Source organism: Petaurus breviceps, unplaced genomic scaffold, assembly GCF_028583685.1.
Source record: "Petaurus breviceps papuanus isolate PSGF00001 unplaced genomic scaffold, PetGlider_PUasm1.0 90895, whole genome shotgun sequence".
Taxonomy (NCBI): Eukaryota; Metazoa; Chordata; class Mammalia; order Diprotodontia; family Petauridae; genus Petaurus; species Petaurus breviceps.
In genome coordinates, this window is record NW_027187372.1 from 6,861,913 (window position 1) to 6,887,926 (window position 26,014).

At 36.7% G+C, this 26,014-nt stretch overlaps 1 protein-coding gene across 2 annotated transcripts in view; it reads right to left on the reverse strand.

The window, feature by feature from the left end:
• PDC (phosducin) overlaps positions 1-6,955 on the reverse strand; it is a 23,784-nt gene extending 16,829 nt beyond the window's left edge. Inside the window, exons 1-2 of one of the 2 annotated variants that reach the window (XM_069074436.1) lie at positions 6,691-6,955; positions 793-892 (exon numbers count right to left, since the gene is read on the reverse strand). The gene's annotated coding sequence lies outside the window, so the exon portion shown is untranslated. Of the gene's footprint in view, positions 1-792; positions 957-6,690 lie in introns of both variants that reach the window. The other variant, XM_069074435.1, reaches the window with a different exon arrangement.
• Positions 6,956-26,014: the final 19,059 nt, after the last annotated feature.

Consider the following 26,014-nt stretch of genomic DNA (forward strand, 5'->3'; position numbering starts at 1 on the left):
TCCTTCCTTCCTTCCTTCCTTCCTTCCTTCCTTCCTTCCTTCCTTCCTTCCTTCCTTATCACATTGGGTTTGAGGCATGAATGGAAAATAACAAAACCTCAGTCAGGAGTTTTTCATCCATAGGTTCCTGGAACCCAAGTCTTAAAACCCAAAGACTTGCTGAGTAAGCAATTTTCTTTCCTTTTAATTCTTTCTCTTTTCCCCCACCTCCAAAATGACTGATGAATTGAGAATTCCAAACCTTATTCCAAATTTAATCCAAAGCTTCAACTACTGCCTTACTAAAGATCTTCAAAGGTTTGATTCATTGAAACAGGATGCTCTAATTCTAGAGAAAACTGATTAATACAGACTAATTTTAAGTGGTAAAGACAAACCTCAGGTGTTTGCTTTTCAGTATAGTGTATTGGGTATAATTCTGAGAGTGAGTTATGAGGACCTAAGTTCAAGTCTTGCCTTAGACACTTTACTAGTTGCATCACATAGGAAGTCTTTTAACATCTGAGTGCCCCAGGTAATTCTTTAAGACTACAAGAATAACTGCAGTGTAAAAGGGCTACTTTTTTTTCTGAAGTAAAATCTAAAGGATAATATAGATAACAGGTCTGTATTATTTTTTCATTTAGCTCCTTGACTTTGTCACAAGAAACCTCTTATTAAAGAAAGTGTAATCTGTAAATGTGTGTAATGTAAAAAAAAAAAACAAAAACCCAAACCAACACATTATAGTGACCACCCCCCCAAACACACACATACACACACACACACAACCCCAACAAAACCCCAACCTACTTTTTGACCTGCTGCTCAGTTGTCTGGATCAAGTTGCAACTGGACCAGCTGGTGCCTTTGATGATGTTCAAGAGAAGGGAATTCCTTTTTGACTGAGTTCCTATAGCACATAAACCCGGATTGAGGTTCCTGGATGATGACCTTGCAGAAATAGCTCTGAATAGCTAATAGGATTGACATAAGAGAATTAGCAAAACCCATCTATTAACAATAGGCCAGTGAAATAAAGAGCTTACAGACCTTCTTGTAAACATACATTCTTTCTGTCTCTGTTAGGAATCAATTATAAGGAGTTATTACTCCTTGGCAATACTCTCAAAAATTTCAAAAATTTTTAGGAAAAAAAATTGATTTTCACCCAATTCTTGTGTTCTCTAAGAGTACATAGGAACTTGAAATCCTAGAAAAAAATATCTAGCTCATAAAGTTGAAAATTATCTCCTCTGTTTTCCATCTGGTTTACTAGTATATTCTCTGTGCTTAAGAAAGTTAGCAACTGGATATGAAAATAATATTTTGAATTTTGATAGCACTTAAAATTATCTAACCTTTATATCTTTTAATATTTATTTTATATTTGTTTCTAAATATATTCCTTCTGCATTTCAAACTATGTCTTTTCCTCTTCCCTACACAGTAAGTCATTCATTATAATAAAGATTTTTAAAAGAGATAGCAGTATAGCAAAACTAACCAATGCATTATGTCTGACAGCATTAGTAACATTCCACATGTATGACAGTTGTGAGGATCAAATGAAATAATATTTGTTTAAAAAAAAGTGCTTAGCACTATTCCTGGCACAGAGTGGGCATTTGTTACTGTTGAGTCGTTTTAGCTGCGTCCAAATCTTCATGACCACATTTGGGGTTTTCTTGGCAAAGATACTGGAGTAGTTTGATACTTCCTTCTCCTCATTTTACAGATAAGGAATTGAGGCAAACAGGGTTAAGTGACTTTCCCAGGGTCACTCAGGTAGTGGGTATTGTAACATGGATTTGAACTTAGGTACTCCTGACTCCAGGCCTGTCACTCTATACACCATCTCATCTTTTTTTCTTTTTTTTGGAGGGGGGAGGGCAGTGCAATTGGGGTTAAGTGACTTGCCCAAGGTCACATGGCTAGTAAGTGTTAAGTGTCTGAGGCTGGATTCGAACTCAGGCCATCCTGACTCCAGGGCCAGTCAGTGTGCCACCTAGCCGCCTCAGCTGGGTTCCTTTTCACTGATGTTCCTTAAGTATAAAATCTGGACCACCACTTGTTAGGGATATTTTAGAGAAGACTTATAGTCAGAAACTGGTTGAACTAGTTGACCTCTGAGATACTTTCCAAAACTGTCTTTTCAAGAAATTACGAAGTAAAAGGGAAAGGAGAGATGGAACATTAAATAAATGGGATTAAAGGGCCAACAGAAGAATTTTAATAAATTTGGGAGAACTGTATATGTTTGTTAGACAGATGGGCAGAAGCCAACAGTGAGGGAAGGAATGAAGGTGAATGAGAAAGAGAGGATGACCACTAGTAAAGTCCTGGAGGAGAGAAAGTATTAATTAGCCTGAAAAAGGCAGACAGTTCTTGGGTTTAAGTCAGAGGTGCAAGAAATTATTACGTGAGGGAATTACAGTTATGAAAGCAAATTAAGGTTTATTGGAAAGATCAGTGGATTGGGGCCAGGAGTGGTGGTACAAACATGTAATCCTTGCTAGTGGGGAGACTGAGCTTGAGATCTCTGAACTACAATGGGCTCAGGCTGTTTGGTACCTGAACTCAATCAGGCATCAATCCCCTTGGGAGCAAGGACCCATCAAGTTGTCTAAAAAGGGATGAACTGGCCCAGGTTGGAAACAGAGATCCAATATTTCATGCCCATTAGTAGTGGAATTAGGCCATGAGTAGCCACTGGATTTCCAGCCTGGTTGAAATAAAGATACCTGCTCTTAAAAGAAAAAATGGTATGGGAGGGTAAATGAACTCAGGTGTTCACCACTTTCCTTTTCTTTTTTTGCCAAATCAGTTGTCACAATGGACTCATAGTTGGATAGAATGCTGGACCTGGAATCAGGAAGACCCGATTCTAGCCCTAATTAGCTGTGTGATTAGCTGTGTTATTAGCAAGTCACTTGGGCTCCCTCATCCTCAGTTTCCTTATCTGTAAAATGAGGATGATAATGATACCTACTTCACAAAGGTGATTATGAAAATCAAATGAGATAATATATTTAAAACACTTTGCAAATCTTAAATCACTATGTAATTGCTAGTTATTGTTGTGAACCATTAGCCTAGTCAGTTATATATAACCTCAGGCCCCAGATTCTCAGTTATTAGGATCATGGCAAGCCCAGTCAATTAAAAAAAAAACGAACAATTAGGAAATGTGTGGATAAAAGTTGAAACCAATGTCCTGTGTGCAAGGTGAACCAGTGTGCCCCACAGGACAGAGAAGGTTTTGAAAGGCTGGATAGAAAAAAATGCTGGCAACAACTTCATGACAACTCCTGGCACAATCTTTTCCAAGGTCCTTTAAGGAGAAACAGAGGGAAGGAGGTTTGTGAAACAAAGGATATGATATCTCCAGGAGGGGTCTATAGAAGCTAAGGGAAGTTAATTACTCATAAACAGGAACATAAGTAGAAGAGCAGAAACTCAGCATGGATAACTATCATAAAGATAGTCAATGGTGTTAGCCTAACTCCTGACCCTGGAGAGTAGTTGGAATACCTATTCTGTGGCCTTAGAGAAGGAGAGAAAGATATTGAGAAGGTTTGAAGAACAGAGGTGACCTGAAGGGATATCATCTGTGGTTGCCTTGATCTCAATGAAATAGAAATGTTATATAATCTCCTTTTAGAATGTATGTGTATATGAGTGTGGAGTGTGGGGAGTGGGCTATGTAGTTGGCACAGTGGAGAATGAAATAGAAACAACATGGAAGGATTGTCTAGTAGCAGGGATCATCCAGCCAGGGTTATCCATCATGAATATGTAATTTGTGAAGACAACTGTAGTTTATGATCTGTAGCAGTACAGAGAGGTAGCCATACTCTTAATGTCATATATCCATTGTCGACCTGAAAGTTTGGTTAAAGGAGGAAAACAGGCTAGGTGATACATACATACATACATACATATTATTTATTTCCTTTAAGCTAACTGAATACATACATGTATGGAGCCAGATAAAATTTGATTACCTGAACAAAAAAAATGAGAAGGCTTAAATACATTTTAGAACCATCCCAATTCAGGGTGGCTGTGTCTCTCAAATTTATGATCTCAATATATGATTAACCATGGTTTGAGAAAGGAATTTTCTTAATTAAATAGGTGGTAAACCCAATAAAATAAGAGAGTTGACAAAGTGTCATTTGAAATTATGACCCAGGACATCTGTGTTTTCTTTACCATTAACATGCCATAACATAGTATATGTCCAAAAAATCTTAAGATAGGAAAAAGTCCCATTACTCATGGTAGTGTCTTGGGTTAAGGTTCTCATCCTTAATGGCCATAAAGTCAGTCCCATCTGGCCTTGTTGACATAGGAAGAGGCATACTCAGAGAACAAAGAAGCTGTTAGGTCCAGGCTCTACTGTTGATTAGTTCAGGCACTGGCCCTCACTGGGAGTTGGAATTTATATTAAATGATTATCACCATCAAATCACTGAAAGATAAATCCAGAGCATTTTTCAGGCATTAAAAACAATCTAATTTTCTCTTAAGTTTGTAGCTAAAACCAGAAACAGAAAAATCAATGCTTTCTCAGAAGTTTCAATGATCAAACACAAAGAACTGGCTTCCTCTTGCCCCTTGTCTGCCAAAGAAATGTTTAAGTAGTTTTTCCTTGAACAAACCAAAAAGAAGCTTCATTTGCATGGTTGTACCTGTTTCTTTGGAGAAGTATTTTTCTCTAGTTGCTATTTTCTTTTTCTTCTTACTGTTAGAGCAATGGATGATTACTGTTAGAACTAAGGAGATTCCAGAGATTCTTGCCATCCCTTCACCTTCACTAATAGCTTGGGTTTAAACATATTTGATTTATATTCTTAAGCCTACTCAGTGGAAAGAAATGTTATCTCACTACAAGTTGACAGTAACAATTTCTAGACAACAAAACTGCTCAATAATATTAGGGTCTTTCCCCCTTTTTCATGAAAATTCAGGATGATCTTTTGCCTCTTTCCTCTTCCTATCCTGTAATTGTTTTTTAAAAACTAGTTATTTTTCGAGTCATCAATCTGGCACTCGCACAATATTTATTGAATAAAGTCCCAGTACCTGGTCTGGAGTAGGGAGGCATTTCCATGATGAACATTGAGTTTCACCCTTCATTTCACCTCTTAGGAACTCAACTATTTCATCTGCAAAATGAGGCTGTCAGATGATTGCCTTTGAGATCTCTTCTAGATAATGACCCTATGATTTTTACAAATGAGATAATGGATACATAGTACTTCTGCAAACTTTAAATATTGCTGTTATTGTCACTATTATCATCCTCCCATCATCAGTCTTCTAGTCTGGAGATGACTGTCTTCTGAACCTCCTACTGCACTCCTGCTAAGCTCAAGAAATGTTTATAAAATGATATACAGGAGTTTGCTGTTCAGTGTTTAGCAAATGGTCCCTGCCTACACCCTTTTAAGTTTATTCTGAATTATTAACACTTTCTTAAGTCTACAAAATCAAACTAACCCTGATTTATAACTGATTGTGGATTTCTGAGTTGTAAATGCTCACACCAAAAATTTAACAATTGGTCCTCATAAACTGCTTAGAATTTGCTCCAGCACATCCCTGCTATTTGCTTTCAGTATTACAAATCCAAAATTACTTTTCAGAATATGTCAAATATCATTAGTTAGTCCTGGGGTCAGTTTTAAATCAGTATTTGCTAAATTTCTTATATATTTAAAGAAGCAAAAGTTAAAACTTTTCTGGGAATATGAAAATAAGTCAACTACTAAAGTTATTGTCATTCTTTAAATCACTTCATTAGAATAATGTTAGATTTTTTTTTAAAGCCCAGAGTGGTCAACATGCTACTTTGTAAGAATACGACAGTTACACAATTGGTACTATCAAAGTAAGGACTCATATAGGAAAAAAATAAAATTTCTCTTGTTATGTTTATAGACAATATAGAGAGATGTAGATTATATGATCATAAAATTATGTGGATATAGAATTAGCTGAATGGTTGGACCCAAAAGATTAACCCTTAGTGGTTCCATGTCAACTTTAAAGGAGGTCTCCAGATTCTGGGAATCTGTGTTTGGCCCTAAATTATTGAATGTTTGCATTAGTGATTTGGATCAAAGTTTAGATGACCAAATTTGCAGGTGATACAAACCTGAAAGGCATAGCTTATATCCAGGGATTTGAAATGGGCTTCAAAAAGCTTGTAACAAATGTGAACGTTGGACTGAATAAAATAATAAGAAATGTAATAGATAACTGTGAAGTGTTATATTTAAGTTAAAAATCTAGTATCAAAGTAAGAAAAACAACTTCTTAACAATTAGAACTATCCCTCAACTGGAATGGGCTACCCCTGGAAATAGTGTGTCTCCCCTCACTGGAGGTCCTCAGGTAAAATGTGTTAGATATGATGGAAAGGGGCTTTTTGTAGAGAGGTTGGTTGGATTAATTAGCCTCTCAAGTCCTTCTCAACTTTTAGATTCTGTGATTGGTTAATTTGAATTTATATTACACTTAATATTTAGAAAGTGCGCATCATAAACCAATGTCACTTGAATCCTAATTATTATAAAAGGATATTTAAATATGTATACTTTTTCTCCAATGATTAAACAAAACGAAGAAAATATCAATAGACATTTCATAAATATTTCTTATAAATTCTATACTCTCACATTTTTATTATTTTTCCTTTACCTGTTGTATGCTTTTCTTCAATAGTACATTTTATTCTTCTGATCAGTTCTTCTGATTCTTATAGAATTATGTGCTTCAATAATTCTTCTGGCACAGAGTTCTTATTCTGAAGATGGTGATTCTTTGTTTTTCCCTTTGTCTGTTCCTTTTAATAAGATAAAAACTTTTCTAACTCTAGCTTGTCTACTTCCTCCTTTCCCCTCCCCTAGAAACTTGACTGGTTCCAAAAGTGTTTTGCTCTGGTAGACTCAGAAACCAAGGGTTGCTATATCTTTACCTTCCCACATCCTTCCTTTGGTCAGTCATTGTCTGTCCTGTCAAGGAACTAACCACTGGTTGGTTATGTAAGACCTTCCACATGACTTGTCTGTTTTGTCCTAGTTCTGTTCCCACTAGTTTTTAGATAACTTTTTAAAAATCACGAACTTAATAAAGATCAACAAACATGAACATTTTAACAGGCACAGAAAAACAAAACAGGAAATTTTCTATGAATGATGAATTTTAGGATTTTTCCCCATCATGTGCAGTTTTTATGTACAATTCAAATTTAAATGGTAGTTTCAACATTGTCCTAAATTTGTGCCTCCTTCTGAATTTTCTTCTGCACTTTTCTGGTCTGGTTCATGAACATGTTTTTATTTCCTTTTTTTCTTTTTTCCCCCACTCTCCACTCCTCACTACTGAACAGAGCAAAAAAGCAAAAACTGTTCTTTGTAATATAAGTACCATCACAGAAAAAAATTTACTTATTGCTGCATCTGGAAATATCACATTCTGAACCTTTTTTCATACATATAGATCCTTTCTCTCTAGCTTATATCTCTGATATATCAGCCTAGTAGTGGTGTCTCTGGGTCAAAGGGTTAGCACAGTTTAATGACTTTTTGAGGGCAGTACCAAATTGCATTCCAGAGTATCTCTTCTCTTACATCTCCTCCAACCATTGTTATTTTCCTTCTTTGTAAGTTTTGCCAATTGCTTCTCGGAGAAGGTAGAAGGGACTAAGGTGTTATTCTTGTGGTCCTTACCAAAAATAACCACTCAAAATTATGAGCATTATTATTTCTCTGTCATCTATTATTAATCTTATGGCTAAAAATTTTCTACTGCATTTTTTTCTGTACCTGTCACTGAATTATTCAGTCATGGACCAAATAAGGAACAAAATATCTTCAACCCCTAACTCCTGTTTAATTATCCTTATACTCAACCCATGTCCTACTATAACCCTGTCTACACCTTCTATTATGCCTTCATTTCAGTACTCTTCCTCTCACATGCCTTCACTGAAACCTGATCTCCTCAAGATGGCCTTGCCTTTCTCCCTAGGTTTGACTGTACCATCACTCATATTTCCCACCTCCCCTTCTCTTACCTTACTCCCCAATATGGGTCCTTCTTCTTACTCCTTTTCTAGTCTTCTTAACTCCTTAGTCCCCTCCATACATTCTACTATCCAGTAACATGGACCTTCTTGTAGTTCCTTGAATACAACACTCCATCTTCCAGCTACATACCTTTGTATTGACTATTACTAATGCCTGGAACTCTCTTCCCCTGGGCTCTCACCTTCTTCAGGAAGCCTTTCCCAGTCCCTTCCCCCTTATTCCCCTTAGCTGCTAGTACCTTCCCTTTCAAATTATCTTCATCTACTCTGAATATATCTTGTGTGTAACTAGTTATTTGCATGTTGATCTCTTTTTCAATCACTAGCACTTATTGCAGTGCCTGGCTATAAAAAGTACTTAAGAAGTATTTGTTGACTGACTGACTCATATGCCTTCCTCCCCTACATCCCAAGGTCCTGGAGGGACATTCAGAATATTCCTTACTCCCTAGGGCCCCTTTCATACTTTCTCTTTGTCACCTTCACTAAGCAAGTTTTCCTCCTTCCCAATTGATTTTATTAAAAATTTCTGCCCAGATCATGGTGGCTGTGTATACTAGTCCCAAGATCATTGTCCATCTTTTCCTAAGAAATTCAGAATGTATTATATCACCTTCCTCTCCTATGCAGCTCCTGCCATTACAACAGGAGAATTCAATATCCATTTTGATGCTTCCTCAAACTCTCTAACTTCTCAATTTCTCAGTTTCCTTAAATTTCATGACCTTCTCCATTCTACCTCAGCCACACATAGGATCTCATCATTACCCACATACATCATTAGTCACATCTGGGAACTCATTATTATCTACAAGTGTTCTACTTCCTTTAAAAAAAACCCTATATTCCTTTATTTGATCATAACTCTCAATCATTTCATTTCTCCCTTTGCCACATCCCTCCAAAATCTATTCTTTGCCCTCACCTGTCCTACAGGAAGTTCTCAGGCCATTAGTGAGCCCTGCTCTGAATTAATGTTATTCAGTCTTTATACCAAAGTTACCAATTCAACTCCACACTGTCCTCTATTCTTTAATCCCTTAGTATCTAAACTACTGTTACTTTTCCTTTACCAAGCCTTAGGTTTGAATAAATCCCATCACTGTCCTGAGCTACTTACATTCTGTTGAATGGATCTGGAAGAAGTCTCACAAGCAGACTAGTTGGGCATGGTATAAAGTCACGTTATCCAACTTTAACTGAGCCCTCACTACCACAAGGCAATCTTTCATTCCTCCCTAAATGGTTCTCTGTTTTCCTCCTCAAAGAACCTCTTCCAAAACTTCTCTTCTCTCCTCAAGCCTTTCATACCTTCCCCTATGCTTTCCCTTTTGTCAGGGTACCTTGTCTGGTTCATGCCAATTTTTCTATCTGGGAGTGAATCCTGTTATTATATGTCCATCAATTCCCTATATCACCTGGGTATCAGGCTTTAGTGAGAAATGTGCTTCAATGATTTTTTTCTCAGTTAACTACTTCCCTTCTAATTCTAAATGCATTCATGGCATTTATGTAGAAACTTTTTAAATTTAATTAAATGTGTTTATTTTCTCTCATCATATTCTCTATTCCTCATTTGGTTCTATTCATAGTTGCTCTTCATAGTTGTGAAAGATAGTCTTCTTTAATGTGTTTAAGATATATGACTTTTTATATGTAGTTCTTGTATTTTTTTTTCCACACTGAAGCTCAACTATTTTCCCCCCACAGTCAAGCAAAATAAATCCTCATATTGGTCATATCCAACAATGTCTCATTCTGCATAGTTAGTCCATCATCTCTCTGTCCAGAGGTGATTAGCATTAGTCATGATCAATCCTCTAGAATGATATTTATTCAATGTTTATTATTAATCAGATTTCTTTGTCTTTAAAAAATTTTTAGTAATGCTGTTGTAGTATAAATTACTCTACTTTTCCCCGCTTCATTTTATATCAGTTCATGTAAGTTTTCACAAGGTTTTTTAAACCATCTCTTTCATAATTTCTTGTATCACATTCATATACCATAATTTGTTCAGCTGTTCCCTAAGTGTTGGGCATCTCCTTAGTTTCCAGTTATTTGCCACTACAAAAAGAGCTGTAATAAATATATATTTTTTGCACACAGGGTACTTTTCCCTCTTTTTAAAAAAAATCATTTTGGGCAATATTGTGAGATAATGATTTGAACTTAATTTCTGACAGATTGCTTGTGAGATTTTGCAGAAGTTATTTTCTTTTTTTTTAAAATTTAAATGCTTTATTAACTGCTGATTTACATCATTCGTTTCCGCCAGATTTTGAGTTACAAATTTTCTCCCCGTTTTTCCCCCACCCATCCCCAAAACAGCAGTCCCACAGGATATCCCCACCTCCAATCTGCTCTCTCCCATATTTTCTCCCATACCCATTTCAACTTTTCCAGTGGATCTCTATGCCTCAGTGCCTGTATATCTTTTTTCTTAATTACATGTAAGATGGTATTAATAATAGTATACACACACACACACACACACACATATATATATATTTGAATATTTGATTTTAAAACTTTCAATTCCAGATTCATTCCCTTCCCCCCCCCCCACCCCCCCCCACTGGGGGGACAAGCAGTTTAGTATAGGTTGTACATGTGTGGCTAATGCAAAACAATAACATAGTAGATGTATTGTAAAAGACTGACTATATTTCCCTCCCTCCTATCCCACCTCACACTTGTTCTATTCTCTACTTTGATCCTGTCCCTTTTCAAAAGTGGGTGCTTCCAACTTCCCTCCCCCCAAGCCTGCCCTCCCTTCCATCATCCCCCCTCACATCCCCTTCCCTCCCTATTCTCCTGGAGGGTGAGATCCCCTATTTAGTGTGTATTTCCCTCCCTTCTCAAGCCAGATTCAATAGGAATAAGGTTGACCTATTCCCTTTTGACTTCCTATTCTTCCCCTCCATTGTAACCATTTTCCCTTGCCTCTTCTGTATGAGATAGTTTGCCCCACTCTGTCTCTCCCCATCTCCTCTCATTATATTCCTCTCATCTCTTAATTTCACCTTTTAAGTATCATCGCTTCCTGTTAAATTGGTCCCGTGCCCTCTATCTATGAATACCTGTAAATGTATATACACATATTCACATATGTATTCATATGCCCGCATACCCTCATATAAAGACATATATATATTTCTAATCCCTTCAACTACTGAGAAAAGTTTCATAGGTTACAATTATTGTTTTTCCATGCAGGAATGTTAATAGTTCAACTTTGGCCACCCTGAGGTGGCTCAGCAAGCAAGAGCACCGGCTCCAGTGCCAGGACGACCCAGATCAAATCCGGGCGCAGACACTCAGCACCACACCCAGAAACAACAACTGGCCATGCAACCCCGAACAAGCCACTCAACCCCGATTGTTTAAAAAAAAATAGTTCAACTTTGTTAAGTTCCTTATGATTTCTTTTCCCTGTTTACCTTCTCATGCTTCTCTTGCTTCTTGTATCTGAATGTCAAATTTTCTATTCAACTCTGGTTTTTTCAGCAAGAATGCTTGAAAGTCCTGTATTCCACTGAATGACCATATTTTCCCCTGAAACATGATACTCAGTTTTGCTGGGTAGGTGACTCTTGGTTTTAATCCCAGCTCCCTTGACCTCCGGAATATCACATTCCAGGCCCTTCGATCCCTCAGTGTAGAAACTGCCAGATCCTGGGTTATCCTGATTGTGTTTCCACAATATTCAAATTGTTTCTTCCTGGATGCTTGTAATATTCTCTCCTTAATCTGGGAATTCCGGAACCTGGCTATAATATTCCTAGGAGTTTTCTTTTTGGGATCTTTTTCAGGAGGTGATCGATGGATTCTTTCAACCTCTATTTTGCCCTCTGGTTCTAAAACATCAGGGCAGTTTTCTTTGAGAACTTCCTGGAGGATGCTTTCCAGGCTCTTACTTTGGTCATGGCTCTCAGGCAGTCCAATAATTTTTAAATTATCTCTCCTGGATCAATTTTCCAGGTCAGTGGTTTTTCCCATGAGATATTTCACATTGCCTTCTATTCTTTCATTTGTTTGGATCTGTTTAACAGCATCTCGATTTCTCATAAAGTCATTAGCTTCCATTTGCTCCAATCTAATTCTGAAGCAATGATTCTCCTCAGTGAGCTTTTGAGATTCTTTTTCCATCTGGCAAATTCGACTTTTTAAGGCATTCTTCTCCTCATTGCCTTTTTGAGCCTCCTTTGCCATTTGAGTCAGTCTGTTTTTTAAGGTATTATTTTCTTCAGTCAGGCTGTTGACTCTCATTTCATAATTTTCTTGCATTGTTCTCATTTCTCTTCCCAATTTTTCCTCCACTTCTCTTATCTGCTTCTTAAGGTCCTCTATGGCCTGTAACCAGCTTGTATTTTCCTTTGAAGCTTTTGGTGCAGGAGTTCTGACTTCACTGTTTTCCTCCTGTTCCATGCCTTGCTCCTTCTTATCCCCAAAATAGGAGTGTAATGTTGGAATTTTCTGTCTGCTTTGTTTCCTTTGCCTGCTCATTTTGCCACTCAATGATTTGACTTTTGGGCTTTTTGCCACAGTAGGACTCTGCCACCAGACAGGGGAGTTTTTGTCCCAAAAGCTGGGGTTTTCTCAGCTGCCGGAGGTATTAGATGTGTGCCCTCTCTGAGGTCTCCACACGCTCTGGCAAGCTGGACACACACCCCAGGACCTCCACCCTAGACTGCAATCCAGATCCAAGCAGGTTAAAGCAAGAGCGATGACCCCTCAGACTGGTGCTTGGTCCCCCTACACTCTGCAGGCCAGGAGCTGAAGCCACCACATGGCGCTGGCAGGCTGTGTTGGTGTCTCAGCGGTTTCTTGCTCCGGGGGTAAAAGCCATGCACTCCCACTTCCTGGGTCCCACAGTCCAGACTGCACTTGCCTCTCACCTTGTCCTTCGCATCTGTGTATTGATAAATCTGGAAACGGCCACAGCTGCTGCTGATCTGGAGTCCCTCTGGCTGGCGGCTGGTCAGTCCCGCCCTGGGGCTAAAGCCTAGGGGTGGTGCTGGGCTCGGCTCCCAGAGCTTTGCGCTGGCCGATTCCTGCCGGCCTGCCAGGCTGTCCTCAGCAGAAGGTTAGCTTTTCTGTGTCATTTTGTGGGTTCTGCAGCTCCAAAGTTTGTTTAGAGTCCCCTTTTTACATGGATTGGGGAGGGTGGAAGCCGGAGCTGCGGGAAGGTCGTGCTTCTACTCCGCCATCTTGGCTCCGCCCCTCCGCAGAAGTTATTTTCAAATAATGTGTCCTTACTCTAGTAGCTGGGAGTCCTTCATTTTTTTTCCACCAATATTTTGCTACTATTTTCATTTGCTCTGGGTCTTCTAACATAATGTACTCCATTGATCAATTTTTCTGTTTTTTTAAAACCAGTACATGACAGTTTTGATGATTATTGTCTTAAAGTATATTTTGAAATTTGGTCCTACTAGCTTCTTTCCTTTCAGCTTTTCATTATTTCCCTTTAAATTGTTTACCTTTTATTACCCCAAATAAAGGTTATTTTTTTCTGACCCTTTGGTTGTTCAATTGATCTGTACTCAATAATAAGTTCATTTAGATGTTTTGCCAATTTTTATTTTATTGGAACATCCCAAACATGAGCAATTAACATCTCTTTAATTATATAGGTCTGTTCTTATTTTGTAAAGCTTTCTTTTGGTTCTAATGTTTGTGTTTCAAGTTTTTATTCATTTTTGTTTTTGTTATCAGGAATTTTTTAAAGTTCTCTATTCCATCAAATTTCCTTTTCTATCTCTGCTGACTTTTGTTGGGAATACAAAGAGGAACTGATCACTTATGCAGGTTTATTTTGTGTCCTGTAACTTCATGAAAATTAATTGCTTCAGTTAATTTTTAATCGAATTTCAAAGTTTCTGTAAGTAAGCTTTCACATTATCTGCAAAAATGATAATTTTGTTTCCTCTTTGCTTTATGCTTAATCTCTCGATTTCTTTTTCTGGTCTTATTGTTATGGCCAGCATTTCTAGAATTATATCAAATAATAGTGCTAATAGTGGACATCTTTGCATTACCTCTGATCTTATTAGAAAGGTATTGAGAATTTATTGATTATAGATAATGTTGGCTCTTGATTTTAAATGCAAAGTACTTATCATATTAAGGGATATTCTAATTTCCCTCTAAGTTTCTTTTAAAAAGTTTTTTAAAATAAGAGTATTGCATTTTGTAAAAAGATTGATCTAAATCTATGTAATTATGTTTTTAATTGTTTTATTATTAATGTGGTCTATTATTTTTAGTGTTTTTATTAATATTGAATCAACTTTGTATTCCTAGTATAAATTCAATATGAACCTAGTGAATAAACTTTTCAATAGGCTATAATCTATTCACTAATATTTTTTTAAATTTTCCATTGATTTAATTAGGGATATTGCTATATAATTTTCTTTCCCCCATCCTTCCCTGTTTTAGGAATTGGTATCATATTTGCTTTGTAGAAGGGGTTTGGCAGGATCTCTTTTTTCCCTATCTTTGCAAATAATTTATGTATTGTTGAAATGAATTGTTCTTCAAATATTTGTTAATATTCATTTTTAAATCTATCTGACCCTGTTTCCCCTAGCCTCCCCCACCCCAATACTCCCTTTATGGCATGTTCAGTTTCTTTATTTTCAAGATTGAGTTTTTAAAATTCTTGATTTTTTTCTTCTGTTAATATGCATATTTCATAATTTTGTAAATATTCATCTAGTTTATTTATCAGTTTTATTAGCATATGACAGGGCAAAACAGCTTCTAATATTTCCTCTATTTTCCCTTTATTTGTTATGAAGTCTTTTTAATTTTTTGATATTAGTAATTTGGTTTCCTTTTCATTTTTGTGTTGTCTTTATTTTTTGGTTTCAATTTTGTGTTTGATTTTCATGATTTATTGTATTTGTTTAAAGTTTTTTTTATTTGTTCTTCTAAAGTTTTTTTTTAATTACATTCCTAATTCATTGACTTGTTTTTTCTTTCTTTGTTGATGAAATGTTAGAGATATAATTTTCCCAAGGACTGCATCGACTTCATCCCAAAAGTTTTGGTCTGTTGTCTTGTTGTTTTGGTTAATAAAATGATCTATTGTTTCTATGATTTTTGAGCCACAAATTATTTAGTATTAAATTACTTCACCTCCATTTAAGCTTGAATCTTTTCAAGTCCCTTTATTGATTCTAATTTTTAGAAGCTGTACTGGGTAAAGGATATATTATTTCTGCTTTTCTGAATTTGTTCATGAGGTTTTATGCACTAACACACGTTCAGTTTTTGTAGAGATGCCATGCAGAGCTGAGAAATATATATATATATATATATATATATATATATGCATATGTATATGTATAAACTATAAAATTTAAAGCTGCACTAAGACTTTGGGATATCATAAATATTATTTTATTATTATATATCATATGATATATATAGGCAGGTATGTGCATATATTTTTGTATCTTATCTATATCTCACTATATAGATCAATCTATTTATCCATGTATCTATACTTCTTTTAATTCCCATTCAGTAAATGCCAGAGATCTATTTGGTACATATATAAATATTGATATTTTTCATTACATATAATGTTTTTAAACATTGTTGGCTTTCAAATCATGAATGCTACTTATGCTTTTTAAAAATCACCTGAAGTATAATAGATTCTTCTCTAGTCCCTCATTTAACTGTTTGAATCTTTGATTTACGTGTGTTTTCTGTAAATAATATATTGTTGCTCTCAGCCTTATAATCAATTTTGCTACTTTGTTCAATTTTATAGGTAAATCCATCCTATTCACATTTATTCTTTTTTTTTTTAAGCAATTGGGGTTAAGTAACTTGCTCAAGGTTACATGGCCAGTTATTTCTGGGTGGGTGCTGAGTGTCTGAGCCCGGGATTGATCTCCAGGTCATCCCGACACTGGAGCCGGTGCTCTTCCTCGCTGAGCCGCCCCCGCCCCCCATCTCTTTTCTTTAAGCCAATGAAATAAGCACACACAGATTCTATGTTTATTTTACTTAACTCTCTTTAAAGATATTATGAACTTGAAGGTACACTAGTCTCTTCTTCATCATTTAGAATCTAAGCACTCCTAGCTCTAAGATTTAATGTCCGTTCCATTTCCATCTAATCTAGAATTTCCTCTTTTCGTATGATCTCTAAAAGAAAGTCGTGTTTTGTCCCATAAAAAAGCTTTTCATCATTCTACACATCCTAAATATCCTTCTCAGCTCTCTCCTCTGGCAAGTTCTGTGACTTTTCTGCCTCTGATATCCCCTTCACATATCCTTGTTAGCCGTTGGAGTCCAATTGCTGCCAAATTCTTATAATGAGTTTTTAGTAACATTAGGAACCTCTGATTTCCATTTTTCCCCCTTTTTCCTTTTTCAAAAATATCACTATATTTCTTATTTCATTGTGATGGTCACTTCAAATTTGAAAACAGAAGCCAAAGGCTTGTCTGGGCTACTGAAAGAAACCACCAGATTCAGGAGCACTTACTGTCTTTAGCAAGTTGATCTTACTCAGAAAGTCTGCTGTTCAATGATTTGTTTCTTAATCCTTTGCTTGGCATCTTGCTGCAGGCCCAAATTGTTTTCCTATTTTCTGTACCTTCTCTTGTCCTTGAAACAGTTCCAGAAAGAACTATTCAAACAACTGAAGATTTGCTTCTGGCACTCTCTCAATCTGTCTATTTTTAATCCCTTAAATCTGACCTGCCTAAGGTTCTGTGTTTAGGGACCAGTCTCTTCTGAAAGTATTTTCAAAGACAAGCTTAAGCAGCAGAAAGATCACAGGGCTGATATGAAGGAGATGTAGAGGCTGATACATGTCCTGCCATGATTAAATTGTGTGACCTGGAGTAAATCACTTACCATCTCTGGGGGCTCTTTCCTCATCTGTAAAATTAAAGGGTAGTGCTTGATGACTCCTAATATCCTTTCCAGCTTTAACAACGAACAATTCATGTTCATTAAATGCCCACTGGTGGAACTTTGGTTCTTTTTGTGCAGCAGTACATAGAGCAGCCTCAGACACTTATTAGTTGTGTAACCTGGACAAGTCATTTAATCTCTGTTTGCCTAAGTTCCCTCAACTATAAAATGGAAAAAAATAATAATAGTACCTACTTCCCAGGGTTGTTATGATAATTGCTTTTTTTAAAGAGCTTAGCACAGTGCTTGGCATATAATAAGCACTGTATAAATGTTTATTCTTCTTCCTTTTTTAAAAATCAAATTTTATTATTTCCATTAGTAAGAATTTATTTTATCTTTCTTCCACCTCCTTCTCTCTATTGGGGGAAGGAGGAAAACCAAAGCCCTTGTTCACAAAAATGCTGAGACAAGCAAAACAAGATTTCTGCATTGGCAGTATTCAAAAATGTCTCATGCTGGTTATTCACCTTTCTGTCAGGAGGCTGGTAACATTCTTCATTAACATTCATCTGGAATCATGGATGGTCATTTCATCAGAGATTTTAAATTTTTCGAAGTTGTCAGATGTAGACCTACTTGACTTGAGCATAGTGAGTTCTGATCTCCTTTTTCTTCCAAGTTTATTTATAACATCTTAGTTTATATAGCTGGAAGCTAACAGTTGATGACCTCTTAGGGTGTGGGATACAAAGCACACATTGGCCTCTGTTTCAGAGGTGGAGCATTGGGTCACCTGGTTTAGCATTATTGCTGGAACTAGGATTAGGATTAAGAAAAAGGAAACCTTGACAAGGAAGGAGAGGGTAGAGAGCCAGTGGTTATGGAATAGTGGTTATTGGAACCTTAGTCCCAAGGGCATGGCCATTCTGTACTTTATCTCTTGACCTCTGACATTTTCTCTGGCTGTCCTCTGTGCTTGAAGTGTTCATCTTCTTCATCTCTGCCTCCAGGATTCCCTGGCTTCAGAAAGTCTTTCCTAACTCCTCTTAATTCTAGTGGGAAGCTCCCCATCATTAATTTTTTCTCTACATAGTTTGTTTGTATGTAGTTGTTTGCATGTGTCTCCCCCGTTAGAATGTGAACTCCTTGAGGGCAGGGACTGTCCTTTACCTTTCTTTGTATCTCTAGCTCCTAGTACAATGCCATGTACTTAGTAGGCATTTAATAAATATTACTGACTTACTGTCTACTGACCAAGGTGCCTGTCCTATTTTTTGTGGGTAACCAATAATCTGAGCAATGAATCACCCCCCTGATCAGGTGTGGAGCAGTGGGTCTAAGTTCTCTACTTCCATTCCCCCAGAAGAACTTGATTCCAGACCAGGAGGAGGAAGGGAAGTGAACGAAAGTGGAGGCTGTCAATATCATGATCATAATAGCGTGCATGCATATAGAGATTCAAGGTTTTCAAAGTGTTTTTTTTCATATATTTTGTCAGCTGATCCTCACAACACCCCTGTGAGGTAGATGCCTTTTTAATCTTCATTTTATTTATGAGGAAACTGAGACTGAAGGAAGTTCAATCACTTCCTTGGGGTAACACAGTCACTAAGCTTCTGATGTAGGTTTTGAACTCTGGTCGTGCTGAATCCAAGTTCAGAGCTCTATCTACTACATTACCTACCTGAATAATAGGAGCTCCAGGTCAAAAGCTGATCATTCTTCCCAGAGAAAGGTGTGACTGAAGCCTTGCATATAGACATAACCAAAACAGGTCCTTTAAATACAAGCTCACCCAGTTCTCTGAGAACACAGGGGAAGATCTATAGAAAAAAAATTTATGGAATGCTGGAGAGGGAAGCATTGAGATATACCAGGAAGGTGCAAGATAGTTTGGAGAATGGAGATATTGTTAAGAGATGGATTAGGGCATTTGGGAGTCAGAAAAGGAAGAGAACTGAGTGTGCTTTACAGTATATGAATGCCAGAGGAGAGTCTGTACAATTGCAAGAAATCTGTTATCCTTGAAGGGTACAGGTGGATGCCAGGGAGTCTGGTCTTTTATCTCTGCAACACTGGCTTTCCTTCAAGGAAGTCTGGTCTGTTATTGCTGTGACACTAACTAGCCATGCAGGTGGGTACCACCAATGAGCTTTCCATAGTGACAAGATGGAAAGAGGGGTTATTGCTCACCCCGAATTTCAGACTTCCATCCAATCATATTATTTTCCATCATCTATGACACTTCAGACTTTGTGACTGATCATATTGTTGTTTTCCATCTGTGATGTTCTCTGTTCTTTGTTCTTTTTGTACTTCCCAAAACTATATGAAGGTTAGTAGACCCAATCTTGGTTGACTGACTGAAGAGCTAAGAGGACCTATTTTGCTTGGAATTGTTAGCCTTAGTAATAAGTTGAATGTGCTCAGAATTCTTCCTCATTTCTTTCCTAGTATATTCCTTTTTCATTACTTCTTATTTACTTTCTTAAATCCTATAAACCAATAAAATTACACCCAAATCTTGTGTTTCTAGGTTTCTTAATTGCCCACATGACTAGAGAATTCAGTGGTGATTCTGAATGGACACTAATTTCATCTTCTATTGGAACATAAGTACTTCATTGTGTAATTTTTTCCAGTTTAGTTTCTCTTGAGAATGGTGTTTCTATTTCTTAGTTTCTGGTCTTTTCATAAGAATATCTTCTATTAAAGATCCAACTTTCCCTTTAGAGTTATACTCAGTTTTCCAGGGTAAGTTATTCTTGGTTGTAAACACTTATATTTTTGACTTTTGAAATACCTAGATTTTCTTTCCTTTATGCAGTTGCAGTATTGATCCTGGCTATGATTCCCTGTTATTTAAATTCTTTCTTTTGGGCTAATTGCAATATTTTTTTTTCTTTGACATCAAGAAACTCAAGAATTTCATTATGATATTCCTAGCTGTCTTCAGGAAAAGTGCAGGTAGTAGAAATCAGTTAACCATCTGTATAGTCTTCACTGGCTGGGTGGGGGAAGGGTGGGACCAAAAGTGGTGTTATGTGCTTTTTTAGAAGACCATCTCAAAAAGTTTCCTTATACTTTCCTCTCTAAGTAAGAAGAGGAAGTGTTCTTCCTCCTTTAGACATAAAGCTCCCAAACCACAGCTATGTAAATTCTCTTCTGAATCAGCCATGGTATTTAAAACTGCTTTGGGGGCAGCTAGGTGGCGCAGCGAGTAAACTGCTGGCCTGGGAGTCAGGAGGACCTGAGTTCGGTTCTGACCTCAGACACTTAACACCCACACAAAAAACTAGCCGTGTAACCTTGGGCAAGCTACTTAACTCCAATTGCCCTCTGAAAAGCAAAAACAAACAAACAAACAAAAAACTGCTCTGGACTATGTAATCATGTCCACTCTCTGTACAGTTCTCATATATCTGGGAACCACCAGTTTTCTGTTGTCTGGAATAATATCAGATCTTTAATTTTTTTCCCTGGATAATGTCATCTTTTGTCTTTATGCCAGCAGATATTACACCTCTGCAAGAGCCTTAAAATAAAATCACAATGAAATTTTAACCTGGAACGTTTTCCTTTTCTTTTCTCTTTAAAGATAAAGTATACAATGTTTACAAGTAATTAAAATATCTCAAGGAATCTGTATTCCCATTGATGACAGTACTTCCTCCAACAAGGTAGATCTAGCCTCATTCATGCCTGCTTTGTCTGTGTTACTTTTGTCATTGTTCTCCCATAAATACATGATAAGGAATCCATTCAAAGCCTGATGGCTTTCTTCAAGTTCTCTTGAATATCACATGGACACCAATAGAGAATGTCTACGTATATGCTATATATATATAAGAACATGTATCTATGTCTTTGTAAGTATATTAGTTATACCTCACACTTGTTAAATAATTGACCCATCTTTTCTTCCTCTTACACTTTCTAGGATGAAATGAAATCTTCAAATATGTCAAAATTTGGGAAATACAGGGCTTAATTATATTGTTAAATAAATTATGAATTGCATTTTCAGAAAACTTTTCCTGATCCCCCTTTTTATCAGTGATGATTTTCTATTATCTCCAGTTTATCTGGTATGTATATATATTATATAATATATATTTATACCTATATATTTGTACATAGTTTATATGTTGTTTCTCCTATTAAACTATGAACTCCTTAAGAGAATAGATTATTTTTTTGGTCTTTTTTGCATTCCCAGCACTTAGCATAGTGCTTGACACATAGAATGCCTTAATAAATAATTTTTGATTCACCTGACTTGAAAGAGCCATAAATGTTGGTGATTTGAGGAACTTTAATATTTTATGCAGCATAAATACAATCATGCTACCCATAGAGGTCAGTATTTACCTTTTAGACAGAGATTTTCATGGACTAGATTAATTCCTATAATATTCCTACTGGCAATTTACTCAGCAGATCACTTTTATGTAACTAATAAGTCTATGATGAAACCAAAGAATTCCGTCATAGTTGTATGTACCTCTTGAAAGATATTCTTCAGCTAGAGGAAATTTAAAGGAACATCCAAAATATTTATAAAGGGTTTAGGTTATGTAGCAGATTCCTAATCAATGAAGGTGCTATCAAAATAATATGTAAGCATTTTTTTCCTTCAGAATATCACCTCATAATTTGAATTCTCATATACAGCTGAAATTTTGGCCCAAATCCAAAGACTTAGGGAAAACCGGGAGGATGACTATGTCTCTCATGTCGATATTTACATTATTATCTTCCTAAACATTATGCAAAGTCTCTATCCTTGCAGGCATCTGTTTACTGGAAAGGCATTTGGGGGGAGATAATGTGATTGCATACTTGGATCTAGTGTTGACAGCATGTTCTGAGCAATTTTTATAGATCATGCAAACCTGTCAAAAAGAGAAGTTAAAAAATCTCAAGATTCACCCACTCAAGTATACTTCCTGATTAACCTTTAAAATATTTGAAATATTTTGTTATTTTATTTTATTATTTATATTAATATATTTGAAATATTCAAAAATAATTTGAAATATTAACATTAAAGGAGCTCAGACTTTTTTAAAAGTCCAGTTTTAAGAACACTGCAGTACTACAATTTTACCAAGAAAAACCAAATATGTCAATCTGCCCAGTAATGTTATTCTTCTGAAAAAAATTAATTGTATATCAATCTTAAGTATGAAGAAAAATAACAAATCCCCTAGTAATCACAGTAGTGCTTCTTTAAGACATTTGAAATCCCATCGTTAGGAAAAAAAATCTGGAGAATGTTTTTTTAAGTTGCTGATTGTAAACCTAATTTTTTTCTAATTTTAGTTTATGTAAAAATTGCATGACTTTTTTTATGGGCTATTTTACTAGTAAAATCAGAAATATGACATCTTCCCCCATCATATTTTAATTTTGCCCACAATACATAGAATGCACTATGACGATATATTTATTTTTATTGCAGGATTTCAAATGGAGCCTGGATTATCCTTTGGTGGAGGACTGGTATATTGCATATGTTGTTGTGGGAATTCTTTTTGGGCAATGGGCTGGATCAGATGGTCACTGAGGTCTCTTCCAAATCTGAAATTCTGTGATTTGATTTCCCTATTTTATGTCTTTCACCTCTCCAGCCTTATCTGAGACCACTTTCCTTTTTGTTCTTACTAAAATGGGTAATTTACTAGTCTCTAAACTTGGCCTGAGCTTGCTAACTTCCTTGACCTAGTTCAGACTATTTCCTGTATCTTGAATGTTCTCACTTCCATTTTGCCTCTTGACACCCTACCTATCCCTTCAAGAATCAACTTAAATGACACCTCTTTATTATGCCTTGCCTGATCCCTTAATCAAAAAAGATTTTTTCTTTTTTAATAGCATGTTTTATTTTGGTAACAACTTATATTCTACTTTGTATTATAGTAATTTATATACATGGCTACTCTTTTTTGCTTGACTCTAATCACTTTGAGGGTAGGGTCCATGACTTAACTATCTTTATAGCCCAACATAGTGACCTGCACAGGAAAGAGGTTAGGTAGTAGACTGTTAATTTCATTAGTCTAAGGAACTAAGAAACTCTCTCTCTCTCTCTCTCTCTCTCTCTCTCTCTCTTTGTCTGTCTCTCTCCTCTCTGTCTCTGTCTTTATGTCTCTCTATCTTTGTCTTTGTCTCTCTCCCTCTCTCTCCTTATTAAGATTAACGCCTTCTCTTCAACTGATATCTTTGACAACTTCTTGGGACACTGAGAGGTTAAGTGAACTGCCCAACATCACATAGCAGATATGTTTCAGATACAGGACTTGAGTGATGGTTTAATTAAATATACTGACATAAATCATGTGCTTACACTAAGAAGATATGCATTGCCATCTACATTTAAGAGATGAATCATGAAGATAGCAGTTGCAGATCCCTGACTAACATATAAAACTTGGTTTTCTCCCCATGTGCAGTCTGGTATCGAGTGGAAGACATAACCATTTATGAGAGCATGGAATTCTCCATCACATGGTTCTTATTTATTGAAAATAATCAGGTTAGGGGCCAGCAGTATCTGCTTGAGGGTGAAATGTTAATAAAATGTTGAAAAGGAGACCAAGAATGGATTGATTGCTGAGGGCATTCCATTCTACTACAGATCTCTGTTTTGGTTCAAGACCCATTTAAGACTACTCTGTGAGTTTGGTCTGATCATTCACATACATAGCATGAGAGTCTGTCAAAAGCACTTCTGAAATCTAATTTTATAATGACTACAATGTTTCCCTGATTTACAAGCTGATTTAGTTTATTTACAAAAAGAAATGAGATTAGTCTTATACCACCTGGTCTTGATCAAGGTGTGTAGGCTTTTTGGGATTTATTCTTCCCTTTCAGAGAGTTTGTATATTCTCAAGAGTTTCCTGTCTAGAATTGACTCAAATGAATTAACTTCTTGATATTTGATATGGGAGGATTATTTTTTTTTGGGGGGGGGGGGATTTCAACCTGCGAGCAACAGTATAGGGAATCATCTCAAAAATACTCACAAAAAGGACATAGATTATAGAAAATAAAGGAAAATAGAGATTCAAAAACTGGCAAAGGAAACAAAAGAGACTGAGGTTTTAATATAGGCAGTTTTTAAGAATTTTTAAAAATGATTCACCTTGAGTCAAAAAAGGGAGTTAATGGAACATTTAATAATGCCTGTATCAGTTATCAGGAGGAAGCTGGCAACTCATGATCATATCATAGGCTTGCCCAGCACATTTCAATATGGTATGTCCAGGGAAATTTTTTTTAACAGCAACAATTTATTGAACATTTAGTTATAAGGGATGCTATTTTATTCATTAAACTAAAAAAACTGAAACAACTCAATTTAATTTTAAAAATTAAAATTTACCTTAATGATGAGGCATAAAATACCAAAATGTTATGGTAGTGATATACAAAGATAGCAACTTTAATAATCTAACCAGATAATGAATTAACCCCAAATGATCAAACCAAAGATAAAGGTTTCGGCGGCTAGGTGGCGCAGTGAGTAAAAGCGTTGGCCCCAGAGTCAGGAGGACCTGAGTTCGGTTCCGGCCTCAGATACTTAACACCCACAGGAAAAAAAAAATAGCTGTGTAACCTTGGGCAAATTACTTAACACCAATTGCCCTCCAAAAATGCAAAAAAAAAAAAAAGATAAAGGTTTCATCTTCCTGTCCTAAAGAATGAGATAATACTCACAAGATGGGATTTATGGGGTGCTCAGGAAGGGCTAGCACCTCTGGTGTGAGAACTTGCTGAGCCCTTTTCTGAGATACTCATCCATATTTGCTGTCCACCCATCTCCCAACTCTCACCTGTGGCTCCAAGAAGCTGTAGCAAGCACAGTAGCCACACCACAGGAAAACTATCTCAGAAGATAGGCTGAACCAGGCTGAAGATAACTGACAGGTCTCAAGTCCATTCGTGAGTCAAGGGGATATCCACTCAAGCATGTGAAGACTTTCTCTGGTGGAATGAGTGAGAAAAATTTGTTCCATTGGACATGAAGGTGGGTAAAGCAGGTGCTGTGGAGCATTTAGAACTTGGTCAGACATCGAACATGCCACAGTCATCCACTGAATCCTGGACTGTAGCCAGTCATCTTGACTTTTGTCCTACCACTGGATTTCTATGACTCTGGAAGAGAGTGAGGCTGATGACTTTGCGCAACTCTGCCTCACTTAAATGCAATCCACATGCAAATCAAGACATTACCCTGTGATGTTATTGGCCCTCTTCAAAAAATAAAGGATGAACAACTCTCACAAGGTATTATGGACTTCAATTCTTCAGCTGGATCATAGTAATTAGCTGACAAAGCTAATTCTTGTTGGATATACAAAACCATGCTTAAGTTGAGGTGCTCTTGGGACATTGCATTTGTTTAGCTCTTTTATGAGCTAGTTTTGAAAAGACTCTTTTACCTTTATGTAACATGTAAGGTTGGAAAGGATTGGATAAATTAAAGTCTGCAAGACAGGAGAATGATCTGACTCCTTAGTTGATCAAAGCACTTTTTTAGTGGTCTTTCTAGTGCTACATTGTAATAGTAATGGAATTCAAAGATCCCCTGTATTGGCTTGGTTGATTGTTAAAACCCAGAGCTTGTGAATTCCACTTGTGGGATGGACTTGTTGATGTGGAAAGAGAGGGCTGAACTGGGAGGAGCTGGTGACATGGATTTAGAGAGGCACAAGAAGGGAGAGAGAGGCAGAAGAATTTTTTGGAAGCAGCATCGTGGAGGCAGAGAGATGGAGAGGATTGTTGAGGGCCAGTTCGAGTTGCCCAGGACTTTTGAGAGCTGGAACCCAGAGCTGCCAAGGACTGAGGAGACATGGCTGTGATGCCAGTACTTTGTCTGTCTGTTTTGATGTTGTTTGCCAGATTCCTCTGTTGGTGAAGGACAGTGCTGTTGTTGCAGAGGTCCTGAAACCTTGCTGTTGGTTCAGAGCTCCTGAGACTGTTCTGCAGACAGAGAGTGAATTGCACCCACTGGTGAAGGCCAGTGCTATTGTT